At 41.5% G+C, this 24,357-nt stretch overlaps 1 protein-coding gene across 13 annotated transcripts in view; it reads left to right on the top strand.

Annotated features, from left to right (window-relative positions):
- DNM3 (dynamin 3) overlaps window positions 1–24,357 on the top strand; it is a 575,478-nt gene that overhangs the window by 107,865 nt on the left and 443,256 nt on the right. Inside the window, exon 1 of one of the 13 annotated variants that reach the window (XM_063648656.1) lies at window positions 18,018–20,776. The exons of the other annotated variants lie outside the window; for them this stretch is intronic. The gene's annotated coding sequence lies outside the window, so the exon portion shown is untranslated. Of the gene's footprint in view, window positions 1–18,017; window positions 20,777–24,357 lie in introns of those variants that run through there. 13 annotated transcript variants of the gene reach the window in all.

The raw sequence follows: 24,357 nt of genomic DNA, 5'->3' as shown, positions 1-24,357 counted from the left end.
AAGGAAAACAACTACTATGTGTTACTGGTTCTACTGGAACCCTGTTAACATACTTCCTCAAACAGTTTCCTGAAAGAGCCAGATTCCTGAATGGTAATCTGACCAAAACACTAAATAACTCCTGTGGTTAAAACAGAATCCAGATAGAGGAAGTACTAAGGTCAAGATTTGTAAACTACAACTAAATTATGAAAATGATTCTTCTTCGTAGTATTCAGGCACCCAAGAGTTCTGAAAAAATGCCGTGTTATGTGACTTCCTCAATTATGTAAATTGTTTAGATAGATTGGTTAGGAGGTGCCTCAGATTTTATCTGATTCTTATATGAAAAAGAATATTCTTATCTGTTACAATTTTTTTAAAAGAGAAAAGCATAAAGTTACTAAAAAATAAAATCTTTTCTTATCATAGAGAAACCTCAGAAATTTACCATTTTCATGAGATAAATCACTTCCCTATTCAGACTGTTTTAATATGGGAAATTGTCAATTATATTTTAAATATAAGTAAAATATTACTAATTTTTGTACCAGTAACAAAAACATATTGCTCCACCAATACCTACTTCTAGTTTAAGCTCAGTATGTAAATAGAAATGTTAGGCTTGGGTTCTTCCTTTGAGGACAAGGATCAAGAATCCACCAAGGGTGAGGTGGAGAGTGTGGAATTGCAAGTGCCGGCATAAGAAGGGATAGCAAATAAACACATGAAAAGATGCTCACCATCAATAGTCTTGAGGGAAATAAAAATTAAAACCATAACCAGGTATTATTTTGTGTTCGTTTGAGACAGGGTCTCCTGCTGTCACCCAAGCTGGAGGGCGGTAAAATGATCATTGCTCACTGTAGCCTGGACTTCCCAGGCTTGAGCAATCCTTCCACCTCGGCCTCCTGAGTATCTGGGACCACAGGCACATGCCAGCATGCCTGGCTAATGAAAATTTTTTTTTTTTTTTTTGTAGAGACGAGGTCTTTCCATGTTGCCGAGGTTGGTCTTGAACTCCTGGGCTCAAGCAGTCCTCCTGTCTTGGTTTCCCAAAGTGCTGGAATTACAGGAGTGAACCACTGCACCTGGCCTCACAATGATGTATTATTATACACGTATTAGTATGTCTAAAATTAAAAAAACTGACCATACAAAGTGTTGACTAGGATGCGGAGGAACTGGAACTCTTATACACTGTTGGTGTCAAATGTAAAATGGCACAACCACTTTGGAAAAGAGTTTTGCGCTTTCTCAAAAAGTTACACATGTACCATATGACCCAGCCAATCCACTCCAAGGTACAGTATTTACCCAAGATAAATTGATGCATTTGTTCTCACAACAACTTGTATACAAATAGCCAGAAACTGGAAACAACACAAATGATCATCAACAAGTGAATGGACAAACATATTGTGGAACACTCATACAATGGAATACAACTTAGCAATAAAAAGGAATTATGTGCTCAATGGCTGGAGTGAATCTCAAAATAATGTGCAGAGTGAAAGAAGCCAGAAAAAAAAGAGTATATATAATATGACTCTGCAGATGGTCTCCAACTTACAGGGTTCAGCTTAACAAATTGTTGACTTTATGATGGTGTGAAAGCAATATGCATTTGGTAGAAATCGTAATTTAAATTTTTATCTTTTGCTGGTCTAGTGACATGTGGTAGGATACTTGGCAGTCAGTCAACCATGAGATCATGAGTTAAACACTGATATTCTTCAGCATACTGTGTTACTAGATGATTTTGCCCAATTGTGCACTAATGTAAGTGTTCTGAGTGCATTTATAGTAGGCTAGGCTTGGTAGGTTCAGCATATCAAATGCATTTTCGACTTAAAATATTTTCAACTTATGATGGGTTTATCAGGACATAACCTTATTGTAAGTCAGGGGCATCTGTATTTATATGAAAATATAGAAAATGCAAATTAATCTATAGTGACACAAAGCCCATTAATGATTTTTGGTGGAGGATGGTGGGAAGTGGTTCTGTGAGGAAGAAGGAATTACCAAGGAGCATGATTAAACTTTTTGGGGTGATGAAAATGTTCTTTAACTTGATTACAGTGATGGTTTCTCAGGGGTACACATGTGTGTACTTACAAATTGTTCACTTTAAATTTATTGTATATCAATTATACTGCAATAAAGCTATGAAAATATGTGTCCATATGCCATGTTGCTCTAATTTTGTGGCTTAATCATATGCAAAAACTCCTCATCTTCCTCCTCCTCCTCCTTCTCCTCCTCTTCCTCCTCCATTTTTTGGATGGGGAAAGGAGGGTGTGCTGTGTCATCTGGTCATGTTTCGATTTCTGTCCTCTGGGTTTCCCAAACACGTTAGGTAATAAAGACAACATGACTAATTACATACATATTTTTTTTAAGGCTAAATTCTCTTTAAGATATTGTAAACTCTACTTGGCTCATATTTGTTGAGTACTTACTTCAAATAATAAAACCTGGTGGTTGCTTTATCAGTTCTAATGAACCTGGTGACTGATGTTCCCTCCTGTTCTTTTACCTAAGACATGATGATTACTTTGATAAAACACACACTTTGATCTCAAGGTAGGGAAGATGCAAATCTCATATTCCTAACTCTCCAGATAAATGTAAGACTTCGTGCCTACTTGGTTATCAAGTGACAAAATTATTGAAATAGGAGCCAAACTTTGAAATATTTTACATGCAGTGTTTTGCATTACAAAAGTTTTGTTTGTCATCTACTTGATTTTCTCTTTTTTAATTGCTTAATTTTGGCAAAACCATTCTCATTCTCTAAAGTTTAGGGGCTTATCTAATTGTTTTCTCTAGTGGTCAATGAGCATCTTGAGAGTGAAGGCCATGCCTTATTTATATTGTATTCTAAGCACCTCCTTATAGCTCCTGGGAAATTATAGGCATTTATGTAAATGCTCCTTGAATTAATGAATGTGTTCCCCCAACATCCTTACTGAATACTGAATTTGAGATCTTGTGAAATCCTACTCAGTTTAAGCTTTAGTGGAGGTGTTGACAAAAAACTAAATTCTGTGAAACATTTCAAGAAGTTTATTATGAGCCCATATTAATTACTATGGCCCAGGAAACAGCCTCAAGAGGTCCTGAGAAAGTGAGCTTGAGTGGTTACAGATGGGTTTTATACATTTTAGGGAGATACAAATTGTAGGTAAAATCATAAATCAATACACAGCAGGTGTACATTGGTTCAGCCTAAAGAGGAAGGATATCTTGAAGTGAGAATTGGGGTGTTACAGGTCATAGGTGGATTCAAAGATTTTCTGATTGGCAATCAGTTGAAAGAGTTAAACTTTGTCTGAAGACTTCAAGTCAGTGGAAAAAAATTCTTGAATTAAGATAAGGGAGGTTGTGGAGACCAAGGTTCTTGTTATGCAGATGAAGCCTCCAGGTAACAGCCTTCAGAGAGAATAGATGGCAGATGTCTTTTTTGGGGACCTTAAAATGTCACAGTTTTAGTTAATCCTTCCTAAACCTGGGAAAAGCCTGGCTGCATTAATGGAGATTCTCTGCAAATGCAAACTTCCTCCATAAAAGATGGCTTTGCAGGACCATGTCAAAATATGTCAAAGAAATATACTTGGAGATAAAACATTTTAATTTCCTTTAGGATCTGCTATCTGTCATGTGGTGCTATGAGTCAGGTTGGAATTTGGTATCTTATTGCCACAAAGAGTTTGTTTTTTCGGTCTTAGTGATCTCTATTTTAATGGTAATGCTGGTCAGTCAGTTGTGCCTAAACTCTAAGAGGGAGGGGGTATAACAAGACATGTCCAACCTCCCTTTCCATCATGGCTGAGAATTCAAATTTTCAGGTTTCTCTGGGGTTCTTTTGGCCCGGAGGGGGTCCATTCAATCTGTTGGGGAGGCTTAGGATTTTATTTTTGATTTACAGGGGCAAATACAGTAGAAGTTTGTATTCCATGAAAATTTAATAACACAAAATTTAGTACATGGAATTTATTATAAATGGAAAGACTAGTACATTTATTGGCTATTTTGAAGAGAGTTATTTTGCAATATGAATCAATGAATAACTTATATAGTTGCTTCTTTGCTTCTATAGAAACCAAGTAACTTTCTATGACTGGGACAGGTAGTACCTCTATGTTTAAATAATTATTTTCTCTTAGAGTGTTATAATTTGTATTTCTCATCCTTAATAGAACCAGTTTTACTGCCAACATGAATAAAACACTCTCCTTTTTACATCATTTTATTCTCTCAATTCAGAGAGTTAGTTATTATGTCATGGCTTTTGGTAAGAAATGAGTGATAATTCTAGGTATTTCCATGATAGTCCTTTTTTGGAAGGAAGGACTTCAAAACTTTAAAATACTCAAATTTCAACTAAATAAAAATTGCCATGTAAGAGATGATCTGCTAAGGTATCTAGAGGACTAACATCTATGCCCTCACACTCATATCTAGTTCTTGCAGGTTTATTTCTTTGAAACATCATATGCTAGCTGAATGTGATGCTTGCTATCGCCTACAGATCACAAACTGCTGTTATTTTTTTCCTTTGTAATTAAATGCCATATGCACACCTTCAATTAAGATAATTACGTTTATGATTTTAGTTTAGTCAAGTCACCTGGCACTTTTCATGATATCAGTTATCTGACCTTTAAATAGATGAGAACTTAGGGAAGCATTCGGCATGCCCCATGCACAATTCTTTTTTTTTTTTTTTTTCCTCCCAAGATAGAGTCTTGCTCTGTTGCCCAGGCTGGAGTGCAGTGGCGTGATCTCAGCCCACTGCAACTTCCGCCTCCCAGGTTCAAGCAATTCTCCTGCCTCAGCCTCCCGAATAGCTGGGATTACAGGCACATGCCATGATGCTTGGCTAATTTTTTGTATTTTTAGTAGAGACGGGGTTTCACCATATTGGCCAGGCTTGTCTCGAACTCCTGGCCTCAGGTGATCTATCCGCCTCAGCCTCCCGAAGTGCTGGGATTACAGGCCACCATGCCTGACCCCAATTCTTTATTTTATTTACAATACCTCATTTTCTGACCTCATTTAAAAAAATTTAACTAAAGGATTTCTAATAGACAGGAAGGTTGCCAAGAAGGTTTAGCTTTAAAAGAAATGTCTTTATAATAAATGGCATAGAATTCCCATTATGCTTTTGTTTTAATTTGTTGTAGGAAAGTATGGGATGTGGAGTTTAGTTTCCTCACTGTAGTGGTCATTGTCCTTTTTCATATACTCCAGTTTGTCAGTAAAGCTGTTAAAGCATGACATCCAATACTGCATGCAATCCCTGTGGGCTCAACCTAGCACATAACTCAGAGGGACTACTGCCCCTTCTGTTGTGGACATTAACCTGCAATTAACTCAGTCTTAGATCACATTAATTTTGGGGCCAGGACACTTTATTACTGGTTTATAGTGAACTTGCAGCCCATTGTAACTGTCAAATATTTTTTTTCTTTTTTGCACTTTGCCTGGATCCTCTATTAGCATTGATTTAAGAACAAGACTTTACATTTATTATCATAGTAAATCTCTTTTGTTAAATTTGACTGATGATTCCAGCCTGGTGAGATAATTTTGGGTCCTGATTCTCTTTTCCAATTTGGTTGCAGTTTCTCCTTTGTGGTTATAATAAGCTTACTATCTAACCTCGTCCAAATTCCTGGGGGAAATAATGCTTGTTAGAAGGGGGTCAAGGACTTTCTAGAATAGTATCTTGTTCTTCCTCACACATTCTTACCCTTCTTTAATTTCTGGATGCAAAGTATGTTGTTCCTTGTTGACAAAATGGAAAATGAAATCCTCTTAAGATAGTAAAGTGGCTGTCAACTGTAATGCTCTTAAATCACTTTGCTGCTTAGTACTCTCACAGCTGATACGCAGTTCCCTCTGTGGGCAGCGGCATTTTACATCAGATCACCTTCCATTTCAATTTAGCATGCCTGCTCACTCCTGCAAGGGGAGGTTTAGTCCTTGGTAACAAGTCTAGAAAATTCTAAATTACACCAAAGGAAAACACCACCAGAAGATGGAGGATTTTTAATGAAAACATATTTTCACAGTGTGGCATTTCAAGTAGAATAACTAGAATTGTGGAAACTGGGGCAACATTGTGTTATGCAATTTTTCCTGAGAAAGCTAAAAATATGTTCTCAGCAGAGAATTAATGAATAGTAGTGATTTGATGCTAAGCAGTTCTGTTTTAATTAAAATATTTAACTTACTTATAACATGTCAACACAATTTGAAGGTAGAGAAGTTCTGTTAGAATTAAATTAATATTCTCTTTTTAAAACACCTGGCTCAGCATGTTAAAATAAAATTTGAAGTACTTCTGTAGGTAGTACTGCTATGTGATAGCAACCTTCTACCTTGTAGTTCTAGCTAGGTGGGCTCTTGGCTCTTACTCTCTTATGAGTAAGTGAGTTGCTGGATAAGTGTTATCCCTTAGCCATAGAATAGTTGCCATAAATTTACTGCTTGCATGGCTGCATTGGCTAAATGAACTGCTTAATGGTAGGAAAGCTATGCACCACTGTACTTTAGAAAATTTGATAAATGTCCACTTATAAAACATAATACATTTCATCATTTCAAAGAGAATATGATTCCTTAAAATATAGTTATTTTAACTTTTATGGTTACACAAAACAATGATAAATCAACTCACTTTTTTCCAATATATTGAGTGCACTGCGTGTTTCAAGCTGTGTGGCCGATATAAGGGTGTCAGAGAGGAATATGAGATGGTTTTGGCCCGTAGACCAGAAGGGGAGTCAGAGACTTAAATGGTACAATGTGGTCAATAAAATGATAAAGCTATTATCTATATCCTTATACATATCCATTCACATGACCATACATATTTCCATTCCCATAACTGTAACCACATCTATTATGGGAATATGGAGGAGAGATACCTGCCCTAATAGGTGAGGGACATAGGTAGCATTAAAGGAAAATTTTCTGTTGAAGAGATGCCTAAGTTGAATCTTAATTAGTAGAAGCTAACTGGGCTGTATTAGTCTGTTTTCACGCTGCTGATAAAGACATACCTGAGACTGGGCAATTGACAAAAGATAGAGGTTTAATGGACTCATAGTTCCACATGGCTGGGGAGGTCTGACAATCATGGCAGAAGGTGAAAAGCATGTCTTACGTGGCAGCAGACAAGAGAAGAAAGCTTGTGCAGGGAAACTCCCCTTTATAAAACCATCAATCTCATGAGGCTTCTTCACTATCACGAGAACAGCATGAGAAAGAAAGACCTGCCCCCATAATTCAATTATCTCCCACCGGGTCCCTCCCATGACATGTGGGAATTGTGGGAGCTACAATTCAAGACGAGATTTGGGTGGGGACATAGCCAAACATATCATTCTGCTCCTGGCCCCTCCCAAATCCCATGTCCTCACATTTCAAAACCAATCATGCCTTCCCAACAGTCCCCTAAAGTCTTAACTTATGTCAGCATTAACTCAAAAGTCCGCAGTTGAAAGTCTCATCTGAGACAAGGCAAGTCTCTTCTGCCTATGAGCCTGTAAAATCAAAAGTAAGTTAGATACTTCCTAGATACAATGGGGGGTACTCACTGGATAAATACACCCATTCCAAATGGGAGAAATTGACCAAAACAAGGGGCTAAAGGCCCCATGCAAGTCTGAAATCCAGTGGGGCAATCAAATCTTAAAGCTCCAAAATGATCTCCTTTGACTCCATGTCTCACATCCAGGTCGTGCTGATACAAGTGGGCTCCCATGGCCTTGGGTAGCTCTGCCCCTGTGGCTTTGTAGGATATAGACCCCCTCCTGGCTGCTTTCATGGGCTGGCGTTGGGTGTCTGTGGCTTTTCCAGGTGCATAGTGCAGGCTGTCGGTGGATCTACCATTCTGGGGTCTGGAGGTTGGTGGCCCTCTTCTCACAGCTTCACTAGGCAGTGCCCCAGTAAGGGACTCTGTGTGGGGGCTCTGACTCCACATTTCCCTTCTACACTGCCCCAGCAGAGGTTCTCCATGAGGGCCCTGCCCCTGCAGCAAACTTCTGCCTGGGCATCCAGGCATTTCCATACATCCTCTGAAATCTAGGCAGAGGTTCCTAGACCTCAATTCTTGACTTCTGTGCCCCCGCAGACTCAACACCACATGGCAGCTACCAGGGCTTGGGACTTGCACCCTCAGAAGAAACAGCCCAAGCCATACTTTGCCCCCTTTTAACCATGACTGGAGTGGCTGGGATATAGGGCACCAAGTCCTTAGGCTGCACAGAGCAGGGGGACCCTGGGCCCACAAAAGCATTTTTTCCTCCTCAACCTTCACATGATGGGCGGGGGCTGCTGTGAAGACCTCTGAAATGCCCTGTAGGCATTTCCCCCATTAGCTTGGCAATTAACATTAGGCTCCTTGTTACTTATGTAAATTTCTACAGCCTGCTTGAATTTCTTCTCAGAAAATGTGTTTTTCTTTTCTCTTCTTTTTTTTTTTTTTTTTTGAGACAGAGTCTCGCACTGTCGCCCAGGCTGGTGTGTAGTGGCGTGATCTCTGCTCACTGCAAGCTCCACCTCCCGGGTTCACACCATTCTCCTGCCTCAGCCTCCCGAGTAGCTGGGACTACAGGTGCCCACCACCATGCCCAGCTAATTTTTTGTATTTTTCAGTAGAGACGGAGTTTCACCATGTTAGCCAGGATGGACTCAATCTCCTGACCTTGTGATCTACCCACCTCGGCCTCCCAAAGTGCTGGGATTACAGGCATGAGCCACTGTGCCCAGCCCAGTGTTTTTCTTTTCTATTGCATCATCAGGCTGCAAATTTTCCAAACTTTTATGCTCTGTTTCCCTTTTAAAACTGAATGCTTTTAACAGCACCCAAGTCATCTCTTGACTGCTTTACTGCTTAGAAATTTCTTCCGCCAGGTATCCTAAATCATCTCTCTCAAGTTCAAAGTTCCACAGATCTTTAGGGCAGGGGCAAAATGCTGCCAGTCTCTTTGCTAAAACATAGCAAGAGTCACCTTTACTCTAGTTCCCAATAACTTCCTCACCTCCATCTGAGACCACCTCAGCCTGGATTTCATTGTCCGCATTTTGGTCAAAGCCATTCAACAAGTCTCTAGGAAGTTCCAAACTTTCCCACATTTTCCTGTCTTCTGAGCCCTCCAAACTGTTCTAACCTCTGCCTGTTACCCAGTTCCAAAGTTACTCCCACATCTTTGGGTAACTTTAAAGCAGTGCTGCAGTCCACTAGTACCAATTTACTGTATTAGTCTGTCTTCATGTTGCTGATAAAGACATACCCAAGGCTGGGTAATTGACAAAAGAAAGAGGTTTAATGGACTCATAGTTCCACGTGGCTGGGGAGGCCTGACAACTGTGACAGAAGGTGAAAGGCACGTCTTACATGGCAGCAGACAAGAGAAGAGAGCATGTTCAGGGAAACTCCCCTTTATAAAACCATCAGATCTCATGAGCCTTGTTCACTATCACAAGATCAGCATGGGAAAGACCTGTCCCCATGATTCAATGATCTCCCACTGGGTCCCTGCCATGACGTGGCAATTGTGGGAGCTACAATTCAAGATGAGATTTAGGTGGGGATGCAGCCAAACCATATCACAGGTTATGATGTGTGTGTATGTGTTTGTAGTTATATTTTTATATGTATGTGTATGTATATGGAGGCATCTGTGTATTTGGGAGAACAAGGAAAAGGGCTGTGATGTTCCTGAAAGTGAGGTGGAACAAAAGCTTGGAAGTGAGAAACACTGTGAGGTTGCTGGAGTATATAGTGTGTCTGTGTGAGTTTAGGTTGGAGTAGAATACACAAGGAGCTCATGGACAAAGGGAATCCATCAAAGATGTTGGAGCAAGGGGATGGTATAGTCAGCTTTACATGCTGAGTGGATTGCTGTGATTACAATGGGCAGGATAGATGGAACATGGCAAGATTTGGGGTGTGACTGTGGAATAAGCTGTCCAGATGAGAGGTGATAGAACTGCCCTCACTTGGCCTTGGTGATAGTGATTTGGGGAGAGGGAGATCAATAAATTTTTAGAAAGTAATGTCAGATAGATATACCTATCTTATATATCTTTTGTTATGTTTGTTTCTAAGTACTACATAGTTTCTGCTAATGTTGCAAATCATATTTTTAAAAAATTATGTTTTCTAATTCTCATGGTAGAATATTATGTAGCAGTAAAACTACTGAACTGCAGTCATGTGCATCAACAGTAGTAAGTCTAAGGAGCATAATCTTGAGTGAATAAAGCAAGTCCCAAATGAATGACTTCATTTGTATAAAGCTTAAAAACAAAACTGAAAAATGTGTTGCTTAGAGATGCACAGGTATGTAATAAACCAATATGGAAAAGGAAATAATAAAATAAAATTAAAGATTATGGTTAATTCTCATGGAGGAGAAGGTGAGAGAATGAATACAGAAGGGGGAAATATATGGGTGAATGGAATGATATTGGAGAGTTTTGATTCTTATATTAGTGGTGGGTTCATGGCTACTGGTTTTATTATTATTTTTGATTATATATACATGTCAAATGTAGTATTTTGTATTATTTGATACATTAAAAAGATAATAAGGGAAAAACAGATACATACGTAGAAATAAGGGCAAGATATCCCCAGGTTTCTAGCTTGGGTTACAGGATCAGTGATGATATCAAATAAATAGAGACAACTAGAGGTTTATTCAGGAACAATGATGAGCTAAGGTTCTTGAAGCACATCTAAACAGATGGATATGCAAGCCTGCAGCTTGTGGGGGAAAATCTAGGCTACATATGCAGATTTGTAAGTCATAAATATACAGTTGTCTTTCAAACCAAAGAGTGGATAAAATTACCCCGAAGAATTAAAAACAACAACAACAACAAAAGTGAAAAGAAAGTAATCCTGGGAAGCACCAGCATTGAAGTGTCAGGAGAAAGAGAAGTCCATAAAGAGAAGGAATGGGTCAAAAGATAGAAGGAAGAGTGGCATCATGGAGGAAGCCAAGGGGGTAAAATGTTATGAAGGGAGGGGTGATTATCAGTGTTAGATACACCAGGCCATTTACTACGGTGAGGTCTGGAGTTAGGAGGTTTGTGCTGACCTTAGCAAACTCTGTTTCAGAGCTGTGGGGACAGAAGCCAACTGAAGTGGGGAGAGGGGTCTGGGGAGCAGGACAGCAGGTACTGTGGAGGGGGTAGAGGAATGTTTGTAGAAATATGAGTGTTCTGGGGTGAATAGTGCCCTCCCAAAATTCAAGTTCTCCTGGAACCTCAGTATAGGACTCTATTCAAAAATAGGATCTTTGCAAATGTAATTGGGTTAAAATCAGGAATGAAGACTAGATTAGGATGGGTTCCAATCCAATGACTGCTGAACTTATAAAATGAGAAAAATTTGGACACAGACACACTGAGAGAATACCATGTGACAAGAGGCAGAGACTGGAGTAGTGCATCCATAAGCCAAACCATTGCTGACAACCACCTGAGGCTAGGAGAATGACATGGAACCGATGCTTCCCTAGAGCCTTTAGATGGCCCTGCCAACACTTCAACTTAGGCTTCTAGGCTATAGGACTGTGAAATAATAAAATTTATGTTGTTTAAAGTTACCACATTTGGCATACTTTGTTATAGCAGCCCCAGGAAACAAATATAATGAATGATAACTAGTGTGTGATTAGGTAAAGGGAGGGCTCCACTTTTTATAGGATGGATGAGACTTAGTACATTTGCAGAACAAGAGAAAGTGGCAGTATTGAAAGGTGGAGACTTTAAGAGGTGATTGGATCTTGAAGGCTCTGCCATCATGAATGGATTGATACCTTCATGGGTTAGTGGGTTAATGGGTTAATTAATGGGTTATTATGAGGGTGGAACTGATGATTTCATAAGAAGAGGAAGAGAAAACTAAGCAGATACATTAGGAGAGCAGTAAAGGATAAAGATAAGGGAGAAATATGGAATGCTTGGTGGAGCACAATCCTGGATGTCCCAAGAGCCATGAGCTCAGGGGCCCAGGCAGAGTTCATTGGTTTTAAAATGAAAACAGTGTACTCTGTGACTGGAAGAAAAAAAGCAGGATGGGGTGAGGTGGTAGTTAGATTGTAGGTAAGAGAGCAGGAAGTCAAGAAAGTGCATCCTTGATGACTTCATTTTTCTTAAAGAGATAAGTTCTTCTGCTGAGGATGAGGGTAAGGGAGGCAGTTGAGTTGGAAGTAGTAGTGGAAGTTTGGAATAGTTGTTCAAGATCAGAAGGCTGACCAGAGACTACCTATAATTGACAGTTGGCATCCAGGTCTCAGCTGAGTTAGGAAACCATTGATTTGTATTAAAGATGCACTACACTGCTGTGAGATGTTTCCAGACAGCGCTCAGACTCCTGAGGTTTACAGCAGGAAAAGTAGCTCCTAGAGTTGGGATTTTATAAGATGGATGCGATGGAGGGATGTTGGTACAAGGAAGAAGGGAAGAGGATGTTGGTGAGACAATGAGCTCATGACCAGCAGTGCACTCCAGCCTGGGTAGAAAGGAAGAGGTAGAGGGCAGAAGGACATGAAAGACTTTATGGTGACAGTGACAAGAGCAGCTATGAGGTCAGCTAGAAACATACTTTTAATCCATGTGTTTTTGACAAGGTATGGCCATTGTCATCTGTGAACATTTAATATCACATACTGTACTCAGAACTAAAGTACAATAGAAAATAATAAGTGCTGATGAGGATGTGGAGAAATTGGAACTCTTATGCATTACTAGTAGGAATGGAAATTGGTACAGCCATTGCATGAAACAGTTTGGTGGTATCTCAAAAAGTTAAACATACAATTAACTACCATATAATACAGCAATTCTACTTCTGTGTATATACTCAAAAGATTGGAAAGCAGGAGCTCAAACAGATATGTGCCCACCAATGTTCACAGCAGCTTTTTTTACAATAGCTAAACAATTGAAACAAACTGTGTCCATCCACAGATGAATGGATAAACAAAGTATGATACATACATACAATGGAATATTACTCAGCCATAAAAAGGAATGGAATTCTGACATTTGCTGCAACAGGATGAACTTGAAAACATTATGCTAAGTAAAATAAGCCAGCCACAAAAGGACAGTACCTTGGTTCATTATCTGCTGCCTATAATAGAATACCCAAAAATGGATAATTTATAAAGAAAAGGAATTTATTTTTCACAGTTATGGAGGCTGAGAAGTGTAAGATCAAGGGATTGCATCTGGTGAGGACCTTCTTACTGGTGGGGGCTCTCTGCAGAGTCCTGAGGTGGCAGAGGGTATCACATGGTTAGGGGGCAGAGTGTGCTAATGTATTTGCTCAGGTTTCACTTTCTCTTCTTATGAAACCATTAGTTTCATCCTCATGGTAACCCATTAATTAACCCATGAATCCATTAATCCATGAATGTAATCATCAATTTATGAAGGCAAAGCCTTCAAGATCCAATCACCTCTTAAAGGCTCCTCCTTTCACTGCTGCAGCAGTAGGGATTAAGTGTCTAACACATTCAGTTTATAGACACACTCAAACCATAGTAGACAGATACTATATGATTCCACTTATATGAAATACTGAGAATAGGTAGGTAAATTCCTAGAGACAGAAAATAGAATAGAAATTACCAGGGGTTGGAGGAAAGGCAGAAGAGAGAATTATTGTTTAGTGAGAACAGAGTTTCTGGAAGTAGTGGTAATGGTCACTGTCTTAGTTTGGGCCGCTATAACAAAATATCACAGACTGGGTAGCTTAAACAACAGACATTTATTTCACATGGTTCTGGAGATTAAGATGCTAGCTGATTCAGCTCCTGGTGAGGCCCCTCTTTCTGGCTTACAGATAGCCATCTTCATTCCATGACTTCATGTGGTAGAGAGAAAGCAAGAGCTATAAGAAGAGACCGCTATAAGAGGATTCATGAGTACTCCCCTCTCCTGACTTCATCTAAACCTAATTACCTCCCCAAGTCCCCTCCTCCCAATATGATTACATTAAAGGTTAGGGCTTCAACACATGAATTTTAGGGAGACACAAACATTCAGTCTACAACAGTTACATAAAACAGTGAATGTACTTAATGTCACTGATTGAACACCTATCAGAATGGTGAAAACTTAAAAACTAACAGTACCAAATGCTAGCAAGGATGTGGAGCAACAGGAATTCTCATTTGTTGCTGGTGGGAATGCAAAAACAGTACGGCCACTTTGGAAGACAGTTCAGTGGTTTCTTAGGAAACTAAACCTATCCTTAACATATTATCCAGCATCCTTACTCCTTGCCATTTACTCAAGTGTGATGAAAATCTGTGTCCCTACAGAAACTGGCACATAAAGGTTTATCACAGCTTTATTCATAATTGCCCAAACTTGGAAGCAACCAAGATGTCCTTCAGTATTTACTTTATAGTAAATAAACTATGGTACACCCGGACAATGGAATATTATTCAGTGCTAAAAAGAAATGAGCCTTGAAGAGACATGGAGAAAACTTACTGCATATTACTAAGTAAAAGATATCAATCTGAAAAAGCTACATATTGTATGATTCCAACTATGTGACATTCCTGAGAAGACAAAACTGGAGAAAGTAAAAAGATCAGTGGTTGCCTGGGGTTAGGGGAGAGGGAGAGATGAATATGTGGATCTCAGAGGATTTTTAGGGCAATGAAAATACTCTGTATGATACTATATGGTGGATACAACATTTGTCAAAACCCATAGAATATACAACACCAAGAGGGACCCCTACTGTAAACTATGGACTTTGGGTGATAATGATGTGTCAATATAAGTTCGTCTATTGTAACAAATATCCCACTCTGGTGATGCATGTTGATATTGGGGTAATGCATATGCAGGGGCAGGGGGTGGGGTATATGGGAACTCTGTACTTTCTGGTCAATTTCTCTGTGAACCTAAAGCTGCTCTAAAAATGGTCTTTTTTTAAAAAAGTGGTGAAAATAATTATGTTATCTCTATATAGATATTATATATATTATCTCTATATAGATAACGTATATGTATATAAAATCACAGCCAAAAAAAAAATCCTAAGAGATTGTTTTTGAAGCTGTTTACCGTGTAAACCAAAAATAAAATTCCAAGCCCCCCATCCACCTGAATGGATGACTCTCTGTCAAAGGCATTCAAAAAACCTGAAATACGAGTTCAGGCCATGATAGGCATGGGTGGTCAGATGTGTCTCGTTATATCTTCCTCCCTTTGGAACTCAGGCACAGCTGACCAGCATTAACATTAGAACAGAGCCCTTAGGCTGACAAAACAGACCTTTTTTGCAGTAAGATACCAACATGACAGTTAGCAGGCCCTAAAATAAATCAAAGTATTTTACCCCAAAATATATTTCTTTGACATATTTTGAAATGGCCCTGCAAAGCTGTCTCCTGTGGGGAAAATCTACATTCTGTAGAGAATGCTCTTCCCTTTCCTGGTCTTTTTCCTGATATAGGAGAGAATTAAGAGTCTGGCACCTTTTTAAGTCTGATAAGAAACATTGACAGTCTATTCTCTCTGAAGCCTGCTACCTGGAGGCTTCACCTACGTAATAAGAACCTCAGCCTCTACAACCTCTTATCATAACCCAGAAACTCCCTTCTATTGATTCCTGTGTTTAGATAAACTTTCAACCAGTTGCCAACCAAGAAATCTTTGAATCCACCCTATGAGCTGGAAGCCACCCCCTCCACCCCTGCCTTTCCAGACCAAACCAATGCACATCTTACATGTACTGATGGATGTCCTATGACTCCCTAAAATGCATAAAACCAAGCTGCAGCCCAACCACCTTGGGCACATGTTGTCAGGATCTCCTGGGGCTGTGTCATGGGCAGTGGTCACCCATATTTGGCTCAGAATAAATCTCTTAAAATATTTTACAGAGTTTGGCTCTTTTCACTGGCAACTTTAGTGAGAATACCTTGATTCATGGTATTCTACCAAATAATTAAAAACTATACTTTGTATTTTTGATGGTATTTTAGTTTAAGTATAACCAGAAAGTCGAATAAACAGGACACAAGAGGGGCAAAAAGGCTTTGTCTAGCTTGGTCCCTTCAGTGATTTCTCTTCCCTGGGAACCTCCATTGTGGCACCTTTTTTTTTTTCCCCCCAACTGATGGAAAACTGTGTCTTTGCTTATGACACTTCTAACACTGAATGTGTGGATTTTCTAACCAAGCAGTTCTCTCAATTCTCTGTGGACACCAACTGGGTGTCCTACAATTTAATTCAATTCTGACACTAACTATTAAGTTAACACAGACTCCATAGGTTGATGTCTCAGTCCCACAAGACTGTCCCCAGTTCAAATGCCAATCTCAAGTAGTGAGTCCCCAGGTAATCCACACTTCTGTGCAATTTGACTAGGGGTTCACATGCAAATTAGGGGTTCACATGACCCCTTCCTCAGATTCAATAATTTGCTATAACAGCTCATGTATTTCAGGGAAACACTTTTGTTTACTGGTTTATTAAAAAGGATATTATGGCTGGGCATGGTAGCTCATGTCTGTAATTCCAGCACTTTGGGAGTCTGAGGTGGGTGGATTGCTTGAGGCCAAGAGTTTGAGACCAGCCCAGGCAACATGGCAAGACCCTGTGTCTACAAAAAAAAAATATACAAAAATTAGCTGGGCATGGTGGCATGTGTCTGTAGTCCCAGCTACTTGAAAGGGTGAGGTAGGAGGACTACCTGAGCCTGAAGAGGTTGAGGCTATAGTGAGCCATGATTGTTCTACTGTAAAGCCTGGACAACAGAGCTAGACCGTGTCTCAAAAAAAAAAAAAAAAGGTTGCTGCAGGGGATAGATATTATAAAGGATACAGATGAATAGCCAGAGGAAGTACATAGGGCGAGGTCCAGAAGGGTCTGAAGCATGAGTGCTTCTGTCTCCATGTAGTTCAGGTGTGTCCCCCTCCCAGCATATGGATGCATTTAACAACCTTGAAGCTGTCTAAACCCCTTCAGTGAGAGTTTTTATGGAGGTTCATTATATAGATGTGATTGATTAAATCATTGGCCATTGGTGATCTATATTCAGTTCCTCTCCCCTCCCTGGAGATTAGAGGGTAGGACTGAGAATTCCAACTTTCTAGTCATTTAGCTGGATTCTCTGGCAACCAGGGGTCAATGAAGAATCCCCCCATTAGCGTAAACTCAGGTATGGTTGAAAGGGATTTGTTAGGAATAACAAACGATACTTCTCTCATCCGCATGACTCAGGAAATTCCAAGAGCTTTAGAAGCTCTGTGTCAGGAACCATGGGCAGATACCAAATATATATTTCTTCTTATGTTGCATTCACCACCTGGTCCATAGAGATACTCCCTGTTGAAGTCCCCTTGCCCTCCCAGGTGGCCCTCCTAAACAACACTTAAATGTCTTTTGGGCAGCTTCTTTTCCCATGTGGCCCACATCTGTTCTATGGGAAATTTCATGCGCAGCCATGTGAAGAGACCACCAAACAGGCTTTGTGTGAGCAATAAAGCTTTTAATCACCTGGGGGCAGGCGGGCTGAGTCCGAAAAGAGAGTCAGCGAAGGGAGATAGGGGTGGGGCCGTTTTATAGGATTTGGGGAGGTAATGGAAAATTACAAAGGGGGTTGTTCTCTGGTGGGCAGGGGCGGGGGTCACAAGGTGCTCAGTGGGGGAGCTTCTGGGCCAGGAGAAGGAAATTCACAGGGTTAATCACTCAGTTAAGGTGGGGCAGGAACAAATCACAATGGTGGAATGTCATCAGTTAAGGCGGGACAGGGCCTTTTCACTTCTTTTGTGATTCTTCAGTTACTTCAGGCCATCTGGGGGTATACATGCAAGTCACAGGGGATGCGATGGCTTGTCTTGGGCTCAGAGGCCTGACATTCCTGCCTTCTTATATTAATAAGAAAAATAAAACAAAATAGTGTTGAAGTGTTGGGGCAGTGAAAATTTTTGAGGGGGTATGGAGAGAGAATGGGCGATGTTTCTCAGGGCTGCTTCAAGCGGGATTAGGGGCGGTGTGGGAACCTAGAGTGGGAGAGATTAAGCTGAAGGGAGATCTTATGGTAAGGGGTGATACTGTGGGGTTGTTAGAAGAAACATTTGTCGTATAGAATGATTGGTGATGGCCTGGATACAGTTTTGTATGAATTGAAAAACTAAATGGAATAAGAGAAGGATAAAAACAGGTATAAAAGGACTAAGAATTGGGAGGACCTAGGACATCTAATTAGAGAGTGCCTAAGGAGGTTCAGCATAGTCCTGCCAGCAAAGATTATTTATTTACTTCAAGAGTTAAGAGTGGCAGTTTGGGGATAGCATGAGGAGATATCAGCTGTGATGGCTTGGAGAAACAGTGTAAGCCGGCAGTGTAAACAAGAGAAGGGCATGTATGAGTAGTTGAGAACGGTGAATAGGAGTATGACTAGACAGAAGATATTAGGGATGACAAGTTATTTGGGAGCACAGTCTAAGTTGGTCTGGTGTCTGGAATGAGACTGGGGCCTAATAAAAAGGAGCGTCTATATAGGAGCTTAAATGGGCTGTACCTTGTAGCATTCTGAGGACAAGTTTGACTTCTGAGAAGGGAAAGTGGTAAAAGTATTGTCCAGTCCTTTTTAAGTTGGTGGCTGAGCTTGGTGAGGTGTGTTTTTAATAGACCATTAGTCTGTCACTGAATACTAAGAGCCTGAAAAAATGCTTGGCTGATTTGACTAATAAAGGCTGGCCTGTTATCAGACTGTATAGAGGTGGGAAGGCTAAACTGAGGAATTATGTCTGACAGAAGTGAAGAAATGACTGCGGTGGCCTTCTCAGACCCTGTAGGAAAGGTCTCTACCTATCTAGTGAAAGTGTCTACTTAGACTAAGAGGTATTTTAGTTTTTGTGACTCGGGGCATGTTGAGTAAAGCTAATTTGCCAGTCCTGGGCGGGGGCAAATCCTCGAGCTTGATGTGTAGGGAAGGGAGGGGGCCTGAATAATCCTTGAGGAGTAGTAGAATAGCAGATAGAATAGCAGATGGAACACTGAGAAGTTATTTCCTTGAGGATAGATTTCTACGATGGAAAGGAAATGAAAGGTTCTAAGAGGCGGGCTAGTGGCTTGTACTATAGCATAGCCTGCCTTTGCTGGTGTGTGGTGATTAGGCCTGGTGGAACTGCCATCAATAAATCAAGCATGATCAGGGTGATAAACAGGGAAGAAGGAAATGTAGGGAAATGGGATGAACATCAGGTGGATCAGAGAGATGCAGTCATGAGGGTCAGGTGTGGTATCTGGAATAATGTGGGAGGCTGGATTGAAGTCTGGGCCAGGAACAATGGTAATTGTGGGACTTAACAAAGAGTGAGTACAGCTGAAGGAGCCAGGGAGCAGAAAGTATATGCACCAGGTATGAGGAAGAAAATAGATTTTGGAAGTTATGAGAAATGTAGAGAGAGAGTTGAGCATAGCTTGTGATTTTGAGGGCCTCTAAAAGTATTAAAGCAGTGGCAGCTGCTGCATGCAGACATGAGGGCTAGGCTAAAACAGTAAGGTCAAGTTGTTTGGACAGAAAGGCTACATACAGGGTGCAGTCCTGGCTCTTGTGTAAGAATTCTGACCTCACTAACCATGCCTAGGAAGGAAAGGAGTTGTTTTATAAAGGATTGAGGTTTGGGAGATTAATCGGACACGATCAGCAGGGAAAGCACGTGTGTTTTTATGATAATTATGCCGAGATAGGTAACAGATGAGGATGAAATTTGGGCTTGACTGAAGTAATGGGGTCTGTCTGTGAAGCCTTGCAGCAGTACAGCCCAGGTAATTTGCTGAGCCTGATGGGTGTCAGGGTCAGTCCAAGTGAAAGCAAAGAGAGGCTGGGATGAAGGGTGCAAAGGAATAATAAAGAAAGCATGTTTGAGATCCAGAACAGAATAATGGATTGTGGAGGGAGGTATTGAGGATAGGAGAGTATATGGGTTTGGCACCATGGGGTGGATAGGCAAAACAATTTGGTTGATAAGGCATAGATCCTGAACTAACTTGTAAGGCTTGTCTGGTTTTAGGACAGGTAAAATGGGGGAATTGTAAGGAGAGTTTATAGGCTTTAAAAGGCCATGCTGTAGCAGGCAAGTGATAACAGGCTTTAATCCTTTCAAAGCATGCTGTGGGATGGGATATTGGCATTGAGTGGGGTAAGGGTGATTAGGTTTTAATGAGATGGTAAGGGGTGCATGATTGGTCACCAAGGAGGGAGTAGAGGTATCTTATACTTGTGGGTTAAGGTGGGGGGATATAAGAGGAGGACGCAAAGGAGGCTTTGGATTGGGAAGAAGGGCAGCAATGAGATGCGGCTGTAGTCCAGGAATAGTCAGGGAAGGAGATAATTTGGTTAAAATATCTCGGCCTAATAAGGGAACTGGGCAGGTGGGGATAACTAAAAAAGAGTGCATAAAATAGTATTGTCTAAGTTGGCACCAGAGTTGGGGAGTTTTAAGAGGTTTAGAAGCCTGGCTGTCAATACCCACAACAGTTATGGAGGCAAGGGAAACAGACCCTTGAAAAGAAGCTAATGTGGAGTGGGTAGCCTCCATATTGATTAAGAAGGGGACAGACTTACCCTCCACTGTGAGAGTTACCTAAAGCTTGGCGTCTGTGATGGTCTACGGGGCTTCCGAGGCGATCAGGCAGCGTCAGTCTTCAGCCGGTAAGCCAAGAAGGAGTCAGTCAGAGAGCCTTGGGCCAGAGTTCCAGGGGCTCTGGTAGTGGCTGCCAGGTGAGTTGAACAGTCCGATTTTCAGTGGGGTCCCACACAGATGGGACATGGCTTAGGAGGAATCCCGGGCTGCGGGCATTCCTTGGCACAGTGGCCAGATTTCTGGCACGTGTAGCAAGCTCCTTGTGGAGGAGGTTCTGGAGGAATGCCTGGCTGCTACCGTTCAGGCATTTGGAAGTTCTTGTGTGCTGGAGATGTTGCTGGGGTTTGTCTTACAGTGGAGGCAAGGAATTGCAACTTTTTTCTGTTATTGTACACCTTGAAGGTGAGGTTAAGTCCTGTTGTGGGGCTTGAGGGCCAGATTCTAATTTTTGGAGTTTTATTTAATGTCTGGAGCAGATTGGGTAATAAAATGTATATTGAGAATAAGACGGCCTTTTGACCTTTCAGGGTCTAAGGCTGTAAAACGTCTCAGGGTTGCTGCCAAACGAGCCATGAACTGGGCTGGATTTTTATATGTGATGAAAAAGAGCCTAAACGCTATCTGATTTGGGATAAAGAAAAAGGAGCATTAACCTTGACTATGCCTTTAGCTCTAGCCACCTTTTTAAGAGTAAATTGCTGGGCAGGTGGGGAAGAGCTAGTTGTGGAACTAAACTGCAAGCCAGACCGGGTGTGAGGAGGGGAGGCGATAAAAAGATTATAGGGTGGAGGAGCAGAGGCTGAGGAAGAATTGGGACCTAGCTCGACCTGGCGAGGAGGGGAGAGGTCAGATGGGTCTGTAGAAAAGGAAGATTAGAAAGACTCAGCGATGCTTGGGGTTGGGACTGAGGGGACAGGCGGGAGGGAAAGAAGGAAGATTTGGGACGAGTTGCACTGGGCACAGAGACTAGAAGGGACTGATGTGTAAAAGAATGCCTGGACGTCAGGCACCTCAGACCATTTGCCCATTTTACGACAAGATTTATTTAGATCTTGTAGGATGGAAAAATTGAAAGTGCTGTTTTCTGGCTGTTTGGAACTACTGTCGAGTTTGTATTGGGGTCAAGTGGCATTGAAGAAGAAAATAAGATGCTTAGATTTTAGGTCAGGTGAGAGTTGAAGAGGTTTTAAGTTTTTATGAATACAGGCTAAGGGAGAAGAAGGAAGAATGGAAGGTGGAAGCTTGCCCATAGTGAAGGAGGCAAGCCCAGAGAAAAGAGTAGAGACACGGAGAAGAGGTGGGGGTTTCTTGCCCTGCAGAAAAGCAGAGAAAGGATTGGGGCACAGAGATAAGAGGTCGGGGTGCAGAAATAAGGGATTGGGGTGCAGAGATAAGAGGTTGGGGTGTGGAAATAAGGGATTGGGGGTTCTTGCTCCCTAGAAAAGCGGGACTTACCACTAAGGGTAAAGGAGAAGGGGTTGAGGGGTACTTGCCCCTGCCCCAGGAAAGTGGGACTTGCCGCTAAGGGTGAAGGAGAAGGGGTTGAGGGGTACTTGCCCCTGTCCCAGGAAAGCGGGACTTGCCGCTAAGGGTGAAGGAGAAGGGGTTGAGGGGTACTAGCCCCTGCCCCAGGAAAGCGGGACTTGCCGCTAAGGGTGAAGGAGAAGGGGTTGAGGGGTATTTGCCCCTGCCCCAGGAAAGCGGGACTTGCTGCTAAGGTTGAAGGAGAAGGGGTTGAGGGGTACTAGCCCCTGCCCCAGGAAAGCAGAGAAGGGGTAGAAACAAGGAGAGAAGGGGTTGGGGTATTTGCCCCTTCCCCAGAAAAGCGGGACTTGCTCCTAAGGGTGAAGGACCAAGGCAGGCGTCTCTGCGTGGTCTGACACCCTTGAAACATGGGTGTATAATCAGAGAGGCATCCCTGCAATGATTAAACACCAAGGGAAGGCTGCCTTCCCAGTCTGTGACTGGTGCCAGAGTTTTGGGTCCACGGATAAAACGTGTCTCCTTTGTCTCTACCAGAAAATGAAACGAATTGAAATTAAGAGAAGGGAGAGATTGAAGTGTGGTGCCAAGATTGAAAGGAGAAAGAGGTTGAGGGATAGTGAGGAAGGTTGGAGAAGAGAGTAAAAAGGGGCCACTTACTGGATTTGAAATTGGTGAGATGTTTCTTGGGCTGGTCGGTCTGAGGACCTGAGGTCCTAAGTGGATCTTTCTCACAGAGCAAAGAACAGGAGGACGGGGGATTGATCTCCCAAGGGAGGTCCCCCGATCTGAGTCATGGCACCAAATTTCAAATCCGGTAAGCGGCCTCTTTTTACTCTCTTCTCCAACCTCCCTCACTATCCCTCAACCTCTTTCTCCTTTCAATCTTGGCGCCACACTTCAATCTCTCCCTTCTCTTATCCTTTGCCCTGATGGTGCCCAGTCTACTCCCACGGGCTTGAGCTTTCTCTGGCCTAAGCCAGGCACAGAAGCTTCCTTCTCCCTCAGCTGCAGAATCTCAAGCTCTCTGAAAGGTCTCTCACTAAGCATGAGGGCAGAAGAAGGCATCTTCCTCCCTTGCCCTTCATGGGCAGAGGGTGGGGTTCACAGATCTTCACTTCTCCTGATCCTTGTATTATTATATTCTTGAAGTGTTAAGGGGGCTTGTCATCCAAAAGACCACCAGGATGTCTAAATAGTAGAAAGAAGAGCTTTATTAGCAATATCAGTTTGCAAATCAGGAAGAGAGTGTCTGGCATCCACCCAGGGTATTCTCCCTTTGAAGTGGGAAGGTGCAGGTTGGATTTTATGCTCCACAGAGTTGTATTACACAATAGAGTCATACACATTCAGCAAGTTTGAAAGAAAAGCTATCCCTAGTTACAAGAGGAGCCAAGTGCATATGCAGTGGGTAACATGTGTAACATACACACTATGTTCACTTTGGGTTGGAGTTTCAGCATTAAAATGAGGTGGAATTTGGCTCTTTAAATCAAAAGGCAAACTATAGGACACAAAGACAGTTTGTGTGTAACCTCTATAACCTGGCTGAAATTGGCTTAAGGTTTGCAGTTGCTTATCAGAGAAAAATGTTTATAAAGCCAGCCTTCTGTTCAGTCATTGAGTCGTAGTTGTCTGGGTTGTAAATCACAGTTAAGAGTGGTCGAATAGCTCCTATTGTTATGGAGTGTAGCAAGGGTGTGGTTTTTCTTGTAGCCTTAGGAATTTAGGAAGTTGTCATGCCAGCTGAGCCCTGAACCCTAGACCTGTAGGTAACTTTTGTTTCCTTAATCTTAGTGTTTGTCTTAGTTGACAAAAGGGAATCTATTTTGGTCTCTCAGATCACAGGCCCAAGAGGTAAAAAATCAGTTCTGAGTCATTTTTTATGTCAATTCTACATATGGTGGCAGTCTCATACTTATCGATTTCCACTGGAACTAAAACACTGTTCATGAAGATGTGGCTTGGTATGGTGAAGTGAGCTCTGGACCAGTGGTGAAATGACCTGAGTTCTTGTATTTCTACCATTTTTTAGTTTGTGACTTTATAAAGAAATTACTTTGTTGGGGTACAGAAAACAATTCCCCCAAATCTAGCTTTTTGACATGCTGAGTGCTTTGAAAATGAAAAGGCCTTAGAAATAGGCCTCAGAACCAAGGTTCTGACTTTCCTCTGCCTGTCTCTTTCATCCTCCGTATTTTCCCAAGAAGAAGAGGGGGAGAGACTCTGTATGGAA

Source organism: Pongo pygmaeus, chromosome 1 (genome assembly GCF_028885625.2).
Source record: "Pongo pygmaeus isolate AG05252 chromosome 1, NHGRI_mPonPyg2-v2.0_pri, whole genome shotgun sequence".
Lineage (NCBI taxonomy): Eukaryota > Metazoa > Chordata > Mammalia > Primates > Hominidae > Pongo > Pongo pygmaeus.
The sequence above is the reverse complement of the archived record's forward strand: the minus strand, read 5'-3'. Positions and strand labels throughout refer to the sequence as shown.